The sequence below is a fragment of the Spermophilus citellus genome (assembly GCF_964194105.1).
Source record: "Spermophilus citellus genome assembly, chromosome: 13".
Lineage (NCBI taxonomy): Eukaryota > Metazoa > Chordata > Mammalia > Rodentia > Sciuridae > Spermophilus > Spermophilus citellus.
Genome location: NC_138193.1, coordinates 22,733,552 through 22,743,406, shown reverse-complemented (window position 1 = coordinate 22,743,406; position 9,855 = coordinate 22,733,552). Strand labels below are relative to the sequence as shown.

Below are 9,855 nucleotides of genomic sequence, written 5' to 3'. Positions count from 1 at the left end.
ATGAATGTAATTGTACCTAAAGTTTAATGGAATTCACCTTTTTTTTTTTCAATATAAAACCCAGATATTCTCTGATGTTTGAGGGTATTCAGGTTTATGGCAGAATTCGCTGGAACAAGTTACAGCCCTCACATGAGCTCAAGTGTATTTCAGCCAGTGTGTGATCTAGGCATTGATGTCCTTGTGGTTGTGGAGACCAAGCCATGAAGCAAACAGTGGCTGCAGGAGTGACAGTGGCCAGAATCATTTCAACCCTGATGAACTACGTGTGGGTCTGCTGCGGTGAGCAAGGTGTGGAGCATGTGGCTCTTCCTCTCTGTGGATCCGGGAAGGCACAGGGGCTTCTGGAGATCCATCTGAGATGGGAGGTGGGATACCCATGACCAATAATGGACAGCAAAAGCAAAAACCACAAGGTGCCCCTGGGAACAGCAGGAACCCCAAGATCTCAGAAGAATATTATTCATTGAAAAGCATACACATTTTTTTTTTTACTTCTGCAGTGTGCAAAATCAACCAGGACTACAGTAATTGATAAACTTTTCAAAATAATTCAAATAACAATCACTAGTTAATTGACCACAATCCCCAGCTAGACAAGCCAACATTAAAAATCCAGAAAAGGCATAAATGTGCATGATATTCCTTACTTATCATCCTCTTCTTTTCCCTTCAAAAGTGATTTTCTGATCTGTTTCTAGGGGCTGCACAAACGATCTGTTTTCTTCTTCAACTTGACCTCTGCACAGGTTCCTGTGTAGGTGACCTGGGACACCTTTCCTTCCCCCTCCTGTTTCTATGTCCTCTGTCCCTGTGTTAGTGGCTGGGATGAGTCACAGCTGTTATGTGTTGAACCTCCCCGACCACAGCAGACTCCAGACCTCAGCCAGGGACCAAGCTCCTGACACATCCTCCCTTGCAGATCCCCAGGGTCACCATCCAAGTGAGTCTGTTATTGATATAAAAATAATCCAATAAACCTGTTTTTTATTAAGAAAGAAAAATATAAGCTACTCTCACCTGGGCAAAGAACACACAAGTCACAGGTGAACCTGGAGCCCCAGGACTCCTACAGGGAAGGTGGGCATCTTAGCAGGGGTCCTCAGGGGGCCTGGGTAAGTTCCTCCCTTGCTCAGCACCTGCTGAGGCTGAGGGTAGAAGCCCAGTGTCTGATGGCATCTGGAGCTGCAGCACCTCTGGGACCTTTCCTGCTACTCCCCTGGGGCCCTGGGTGACCCCACCCAATGCTGAGTGCTGGCCCTGGGCCTGAGAGCCACTGGGAAATACTAAGGGTCTCACAGAGGCTCTGGAAGCAGTAGGTGGGTTGGTAGATACACACCAGGAGCCCATGCTTTCTCAATCCCTATGCCTGCACCATGCAGGGTCCCCTAGGTCCCTTCTTTCTTTGACAAAACCACGTCTTTGGCATCTCGTGTTTGTCACACAGCCAAGACATCAACTGCCCAAGACCAACATGGCTTATGAATTCCTGATAAACTTATAATCCTTTGTCCTTAAGTAGAAGGATAATTTCTTGGGGAGAGTGGTCACTTGAGTTTCCTAGAGAATCTCACCTGGTGATAAAGAAGAGAAACAACTTCATGAACTGGGGAGAAAATATCCATGGCCAAGACATTGGCACCCCAGGTACAGATCCTGCCTATTGAGGCTCCCCAGACCTGTCACTAGAGAGCAGATGCACTTTTGACCACGACCTGCACAGGTGAGACAAACTGGGCTTGAATGGGCTGGTGGCAAGTTTAAGCTAAGAAGAAGGCAGCAAAAAACCACATCACAGAAACAATTTGGGGCATCAATGTCAGGACAGCTCTTGACCATAAGGGCTAAGCTTCCACACTGATAAATAGAGAGAGAGAGAGAGATGAGAGAGAGAGAGAGAGAGAGAGAGAGAGAGAGAGAGAGAGAGAGATATCATGTTTTCTCTATAAAGTTTTCAAAGGTTGGGTCTTGCTTCATGATGTCTTGGTGTCAACAGATTGACTGACATCTTGGCAGGTCACACCCATCTCAGGTGCTGTTTGGGATCTTAGGCAGAGCTAGAGGGGGTGGCACACCTGCATCATGTAATCAATCCATGACAGGGACTTTGCAGTGCCAAACCTGTCCTCTTAGGAGGCTACTATGCACAACACAATCCACACACAGCCCATGGATAGCTAATGACAATGCACCATAAAATAAGCCATCCAAGAAAACTGATCTAGAAGCCCTGGGACAGGAGAAGTGATCCCGTCCCATGGGGGCCACTAAGGCTTGAGAACTCTGCCCTGCACTCAGCCCCACAGGGAGCTGGTCTGTGTCTCCCCAGATGCAAGCTCAGGTAGAGTTTCTTATCTACTTTGTGACTATAATAACCACAACCCAACACAGGGATTCATAAAGTGGAGTCAGAATGCAGGTCAGCAGAGGCCCAGGCTGGTGGGAGGACAAGGCCCTGCTCTGAGGGTGCCCCAGGTGAGCAATGAGGATTGACTGTCCTTATGAATTCAAAGAGGGGACAGAACACACTGAGAGCCCATTCAGTGATTGTGACCAGACCTGGAGGTGTCCAGAGAGGAGGGGACAGAAGTGGAAGAAAGAGGTGTTACAATTCCAGTGCTGTCCCCAGGATGTCCCCAGAGCCCTCATCAAGGGGCAGGTCACTGTTCAGTGCACAAGGGCCCAGGGTGGGCTGAGCTGCATCTTCACTAAAGCCATGAAAGGAACTAAAACTTGCATCTGAAATTACTCTAACCTCTCCAGAAAAACACCTAGGAAAGAGCCTGTGTAGGCTTTGCCTGCTCTTCCCAGGATGGGAGGAACCATCACAGTGTCTTAGGGATACTGAGGCAGGAAGGGCAGAATCATATTGGGTTCCATCCTACCCTGGCCTCCTGGTCCAGCAAGGCCAATGTCCAGAGAAACTTAAACCAGATCACAGAGTTTACAAATTGTAATTTCTTCCTGCCTTCAGTGCTCTTTTCACATTGTAAGCATGAATTGACCCTTTATCTCTTAATTCCTTCCTGTTCTTATGATCACTAATAAAGAAATGTCCGTAGGAAACACAAGAGAAGCTTTTCCTGGATATGAAGAAGCAATAAGTCACTCCTCACGGGAGAGTATTCTGGTTGTGTCCTCTGTTTTCCAGGTGAAATCATATTCTGCTCTGGCACATCTCTGCTGCTCTCAACTGAACTGGGACAATGGGCACCTCACCTGTGCTGAGTGACATATGAGCCCGTGCTGCAGCTGTGCCCAGCCTGCCCAGCCCTGCTAATTTGCATGTTCCCACAGCACAGCCCACTGCCCTGAGGACTTCTTAAGAGGCTGCTCACACCCTATGCAGGAGTCAGTCCCCGTCAGGACACAACACAACATGGCCATGAGGGTCCCTGCTCAGCTGCTGGGGCTCCTGCTGCACTGCATCCCAGGTAAGGAGGGACAGTCCTGGGGATTTACTAATCACAGTGTGGTCAGTGCTGCCTGGTTACTCAGGGAAATCCTCTTATAACATCACTACTTACAAGGATATTTCTTTTATGTTTCCAATGTCAGGTGTCAGGTGTGACATCACGATGACCCAGTCTCCATCCTCCTTGCCTGCATCTTAAGGAGAGAGAGTCACCATCAACTGCATGGCAAGTCAGGGCATTAGCAATAGTTTACACTGGCATCCGCAGAAACCAGGACAAGCTCTTAAGCTCCTCATCACATATGCAAGCACTTTGCAATCTGGGGTCCCCTTGAGGTTCAGTGGCAGTGGATCTGGGACAGATTTCACTCTCATCAGCAGCAGCCTGGAGCCTGAAGATGTTGCTGATTATTACTGTCAACAAAGTAACAGGTACCCTCCCACAGTGATACAGGCCATGACAAAAACCTCCCAGGGAGCAGAAGTGTGAGGCTGGGCTTCCCCAGCTGTTCCTCCTGCTGCCTCCACCTACTGAGGACACAGCTCAGAGGCAGCCAGGCCCTGAGCACTACAAGGAGGGTAAGTCGGAGGATCCAGAGGGTTCCTCTGCACCCTGACCCTTTCCTTCAGCTAAGCCCCAGCAGGTGACCATGATAACAGCCTCAATGATATGTGACAGGACAGAATTTAGACCTTAAGGGCCTGAAACAGGCAATAGTTGGTGTCGTGCAATAGAGACAGGTCTCTCCATGTATTCCACATGGGAATATTTTAAGACTTTGATTTTTAGTGTAGTTTAAGTATCCAGGAAAATTGGGGTGAAGTACAGGGTTCTCCTGTTTCCCCCTGCTCCCACAGCCCCTCCATAAACACCCCAGACTCTGTTGCTTCTGTTACAATTCATCAACCTCTGCCCAAGTCTACAGGTCACACCAGGGTCATTTTGTGCAATCTGTGGAACTAGACAAGTGGACAGTGATGTGTGTCCAGCAGTGTGGCCTGGCACAGTGCAGGTCGTGCCCTCACACTGTCTGAGCTCCAGCTGCTCCTCACCCCCCTCTCTGATGCAGACCTTCATGATTTTCCGTCCTGTAGTTTCACCTGGGCTGAGTGACACCTGCCTGGCACTCACAGTATGGACGATGTTCAGGCTGGCCTGTAACCCTGAGTGCTATGGAGGTTTGTGTAAACCTCATCCAGGGGTTTCCATTACAGAATAGAGAGTTATTTTCTTTTTACTTTTTCAAGTTTTTCTTCAAATTTGGTATTGAATCCAGACACGCACTACCACTCAGTTACATTTAAAGTCACATTAAAATTTTTTTTTAAACAGGATCTCTCCAAGTTGTTAGGTCCTTGCTACATTGCTGAAACTGGCCTTAAACTTGTGATCCTCTGCCTCAGCCTCCCAGTTGGTGGGATTACAGGTGAGCACCACAGCACCCATGATAGCTGTATTCTTTTCATTGTCGAGTAATATGCTACTCTCTGGTTCTTTGATAGTATCATTTCATTCCCCCAGAGAAGGGCAGGTTTGTGCCCTCCAAGTTTTCAATGCTGAACACAGTTTTTATAAGTTTTCATTTGTAGACTTTTATTTACTTTTTAGATGTGTATTTTCACCATCTTATGTTTATAGGGGAATGCATAGTGATATCAAAATATGTCACACTGTCTTGCACATCCTGTCTTCATCTTGGAGACAGCTTGTGGACACTCCCCAGAACACTCAGCTGCTGTGAGTGCCTTGTGAACTGCAGCCAGGAACAGCTCAGCAGCAGGGATGGGGCCTGGACTCCCCTCATGCTGTCTGTGGGGTGCTCCCTCCTGGACATGGCCATCCCTCAGGGGGGATGTTTCCTCATGTGTTTTAATTTGCATTTCCCTGGTGACCTGGGATGTCACAGTGATGTTTGGTTCAATGTACACAATGTGCATTGGTAAGATCCAGCTCTCAAATTCTTGTCACTTGTCCATCCTTTCTGTTCCTTCCCCATCTTGTGTTCCTAGTCCCTGCTCCTGTCATGTCTCCATGCTCTATACGCCCTTCCTAGCCACTTTGGGTTCAGCTACACACTTTCTTCATGTTTCTACAACTGAGCACTCTTGAGTTTACCTTGATTCCTGAGGAACAGTTCCCAGGATCTAGAGTTCTAGGTCCACAGACTTTTTCTTCAACACTTGAAAGTGTGTCTTTTCCTTTGTCCTCCCTGTTTCCAGGGAAGAAATTCTCTGTTCATTCCAGTTGCTTCTCCCATAAAACTATGGAGTTGCTTTTCCCTCCCAGCTTTTAAGATCTCTATCTCTGTCTTCAGAAGCTGGCAGTGTGGCTGTGGGGTGGGCTGGCTGGCACCAGCTGGTGATCTGATTCCCTGTTCCCTGGCCCACTCGTCTGTCTCCAGGGTTCTCTAGCTGGGTGTGACCATGGCTCTCCCTCCTGCTGCCTCCTTCCTCTGCTCCATTCACCTGCTCAGCTCCCCACTGGGCACTTATTATGATGAATTCACTTTTCAGTTCTGGAACTTTTCTGTCTTTGCACAGTTTCTGATCCCTGGCTGATGCTTTCTGTTTGTTCTTCATTTGTTTCAAACACATTTGCAATTGCTCGTTGTTGCACTTTTATTGTGGCTGATTAAAATCCTGTTCAGATGATCCTTAGGAACATTTTAACTCAGTGTTAATGTGAACTGACTGAACTTTCTTATTCATAGGAGGTTATTCAGGTTTTATGAAGATGAGTGTGTTCTTTGCTACCTGGACATTTTGGGAATTAAGTCACATCACAGGGCTGGAAATTCTGAATGACTGACCAGACCCTAGTACAGGCCAGTGCTGTGATTTATGGCCTATAGAAGGGCAGGACCCACCCAGGTAAAAGGTTCATTTTTATTTATTTGTTTGTTTGTTTTTTCTCTAGGTCTAGAAACCTCCTTGGAAGCACTTTGGAACTACAGATGTCTGAATTCAAGGCAAATCCTTCTGATCACCAGTCTGTGTCGGTCAGTTTTACATTGTTGTTGTAAAAATTTAGCACAAATCTAACATAGTCAGAAAAAGTTTATTTGGGCTCATGGGTTCAGATTTTCCATCCATGATCACCTGACCCCATTGCTCTGGGCCCACATGTGCAGAACATCAGGGCAGAAGGGTGTGGAGGAGGAGAGATGCTTCACCCATGGTGGCCAGGAAGTACAAGGAGAGAGGGGAAGGGGCCTCAGGGAGCACCTTCCAGGCTCACCCCTAGTGTCCTCCTCCTCCAGCCACTCTCACCTGCCCTCAGTCACCACCCAGTTAGTCCACTCAGGCCCGGAAGGACTGATCAGGCTCAGCTCTCAAAATCTTGTCATTTCACCTCTGAATATTCCTGCATTAACACAGCAGCTTTATAGGGACACTCTTATGCCCAAACCATAACGAAACCTAAAGAAGAACACAGGCAATCACTGTAAAATAACTCTCTTCTCTCTCACTTGCATTTAATTTTTTTAAAACAGTGACTTTTGGTGGCCAGGTTTGAAATCAAATACCCCACATGACACATGATCCTGAAGGAAGCTTGTCATGGAACAGAAATCTAAGAAGTCCTCCCCTTTCCTGCTCCCTTACTCTTCTCCATCCTGGGCCTGCACAGAAAAGCTGCAGCTTCTGCTGACCCTGTGTTCTCAGGGTCAAGGCTTAAAATAGTGCCCTCGTGTGCTTTCTTCTGACTGTTCCTGATTTTATGTTATGCTCTTACCTTCTTTTGACAAGTGGGCATTACTGTTGCTCAGGCCTTATGTCCTCCAGGGCATCTTCTTCTCAACCACCAAATGAGAAAAAGAAACATACTTAATATAGTTCAATTACACAACTTGGCACAAACCATCAAGAATTGTGATTTCTGATTGTGTGCTGTGCTCATTTAGTGTTCCTGGTCCTGCAGCACACAGTAGGTCCTGGTGAGAAGATTGCCATCTCAGTCAACCACACCCTGTCTGAGTGTCTGGATGCTGATGCTCCTCAGAGTGCCGTGGGCAGGAAGGCTAACTTGACCCACAGCACAGGTGTGTTTAAGAGGAATGCACTATAGCCCTCCAGGGGACAGTGATCTGAAACACCAGCACTCCACGGGTGACAGGTGACATTTGGTTCTGAAGCAGAGAAATCAGATACCTTGAGGTGGCTGTAGTACCAGCAGCACCAGTAGAGGTGGTGGAGAGACATGGTACTTGTCGTGACCCCCATCCCTGCCTCCACTCGATCAAGGATCTATTGTGCAAATGTGGTGGAAGTGAGGGACACAGAGACCAGGCAGTCTTCCCAGAGGAGAGAAGCTTCCAGCTCACATGGCCACTTAGCTCTCCTCTGTGGCACTTTCTCTGCTGTTTCACAGAATCCATAAAGTCTGCACATGCAGAACCCCCTCCACAAGCCCATCTGCTGCATCTCTCAGGATCACTGTGTCTGATTTCCTGTCTTCTCCTCCAGGCCCTCAGTCAAGCAGCTCTCCAGGGGTCCATACACAGACCTTTGACCAGGGCACCCCCTGTCCACACACCATATGCTCTTCCTAAATATCTACTAGGTAAATGTAATATAGGAGATCCACCATTGTCACGAGCTGTGCATGGGTTGTGTGTGGGTCACTGTGCATGGAAGTCTGGTGGACAGGAACATCTTGTGTCTGGGAATAACCAGTGGACATTTTCTCAGGTAAATTGCTAGAGACACTGTGAATTTCTATCCCACTCTGCCATGACTCACACAGCACCTGAGATGGGAATGACCTGCCAAGGTGCCAATCAACCTGCTGACTGCAAGACAACAGGAAGCAAGGATTCCCCTTGAGACTTTATCCCTGCCTTTGATGTACCCCCTTAAATAAACCACCCAACCCATCTTTCCTTTGTCTAATTCTAGCTCTTGTGCAGATTAGATGTATCAGGGGCTTGGCTTTTGTAATATATTTCTAACTCTTTGTCTTTTGTTTTTCCCCAATTATTTTAGACTTTAAGTTTTCAGGTGGTTTACACCCTCTTTGGTAGGAAGAAGAATCACCCAATGAGATGCTGGGTGTGACCCCTGTGAACCCATTATTCTGCTACACTCTGGGAGAATACATTGTACACCTTACATATGCCATTTTATGAGGCTAATCCATTCAGGTCAAAGCCTAGTTTGTTTTTTCTCCCCCTTGACATTATCTAATTGAGACATTCCCTGTTATTCCTGGAGCAAGATCATGCAGAGTTGCCCGGGGAGGAAAGAAACTTGGTAGTGGACATCAGGATAATGTCCATGAATTATAACTTGGACATGTATCTGCTGATTACTGACAGTATTATCTGCATCATAACCTAAAGTAATCTCTCTACTTGTTCACTCTTCCAACAATGATATTTGGCATAATATAATTTGTGGGGACCAAGGCATGCAGGCAAGAGTGACTGCAAGAGGGAAAGTGAGCAGAATCATTTCAATCCCAGATGAATTCTGTATGGAGTCTGCTGTGATATGTAGTGTGTAGTTGTGTGACTGTTCCTCTGTGTGGACAAGGTAAGACCCAGGGGCATCTGGAGATGCATCTGAGAGGGGAGGAAGGAGCCCCATGGCCAATGGGGGACAGCAACAGCAAGACCAGGAGGGACACTTGGGAAGACCAGGGACCTCAAGATCTCAAAAGAACATTGCTCTTTGGGGGAAAAAAAAAAAAAAAAAAAAAAAATATATATATATATATATATATATATATATATATATATATATATATATATAAATAAAATTTCTGCTGTGTGTCTGTGTGTGTAAAACCAACCAGGCCTACAGTGATTGATAACCTTTTTAAAATAATTCAAATAAAAGATATTAGTTAATTGACCATAATCTACAGCCTGTATGAGCCGACTTTCAACAGTGCTGTGAAGACATAACTGTACATGATTTTCTTTACTTCCCATCCTCTTCTTCCCCCTCACATGAGACTTTCTGATCTGTCTCCAGGGCTGAGAAAAAAACTGTTTTCTCTTTCAATGTGACCTCCATAGTGTCTGCTGTCCCCAGTGTAGGTGACCTTCACATACCCCTCCTGTTTCTATGTTCTCTGTCCCTGTGTTAGTGGCTGGGATGAGTCACAGCTGTGCTAAACCTCCCCGGCCACAGTGGACTCTAAACCTCATCCAGGGACCAAGCTCCTGACACACCATCCCCTGCAAACCCCAGGGTCACCATCCTCCTGGCCCACCTCCAAGTTGGTCTGTTCTTGATACAAAAATAATGTAAGAAAACTTGATTAAAAAAGAAAAATTGAAGCTGCTCTCACCTGGGCAGAGGACACCCTGGAGCCCCAGGACTCCTACAGGAAGGTGGGGGTCTGAGCAGGGTCCTTAGGGGGCCAGGGGTAGATCCCTCCCTTGCTCAGTATCTGCAGAGGCTAAGGGGAGAGGCCAGTGTCTTGTGGCACC

General features: G+C 46.9%; 1 long non-coding RNA gene across 2 annotated transcripts; it reads left to right on the top strand.

The window, feature by feature from the left end:
* Positions 1-3,372: 3,372 nt before the first annotated feature.
* LOC308632967 lies at positions 3,373-8,366 on the top strand. Of its 2 annotated transcripts, XR_014018663.1 has the most exons (4): positions 3,373-3,434; positions 3,559-3,994; positions 6,333-6,414; positions 8,108-8,366. It is a non-coding gene; the product is annotated as an uncharacterized lncRNA (long non-coding RNA). The 2 variants fall into 2 exon arrangements; XR_014018664.1 differs by lacking the exon at positions 8,108-8,366 and having other exon boundaries at positions 6,333-7,091.
* The last annotated feature ends 1,489 nt before the right edge of the window (positions 8,367-9,855 follow it).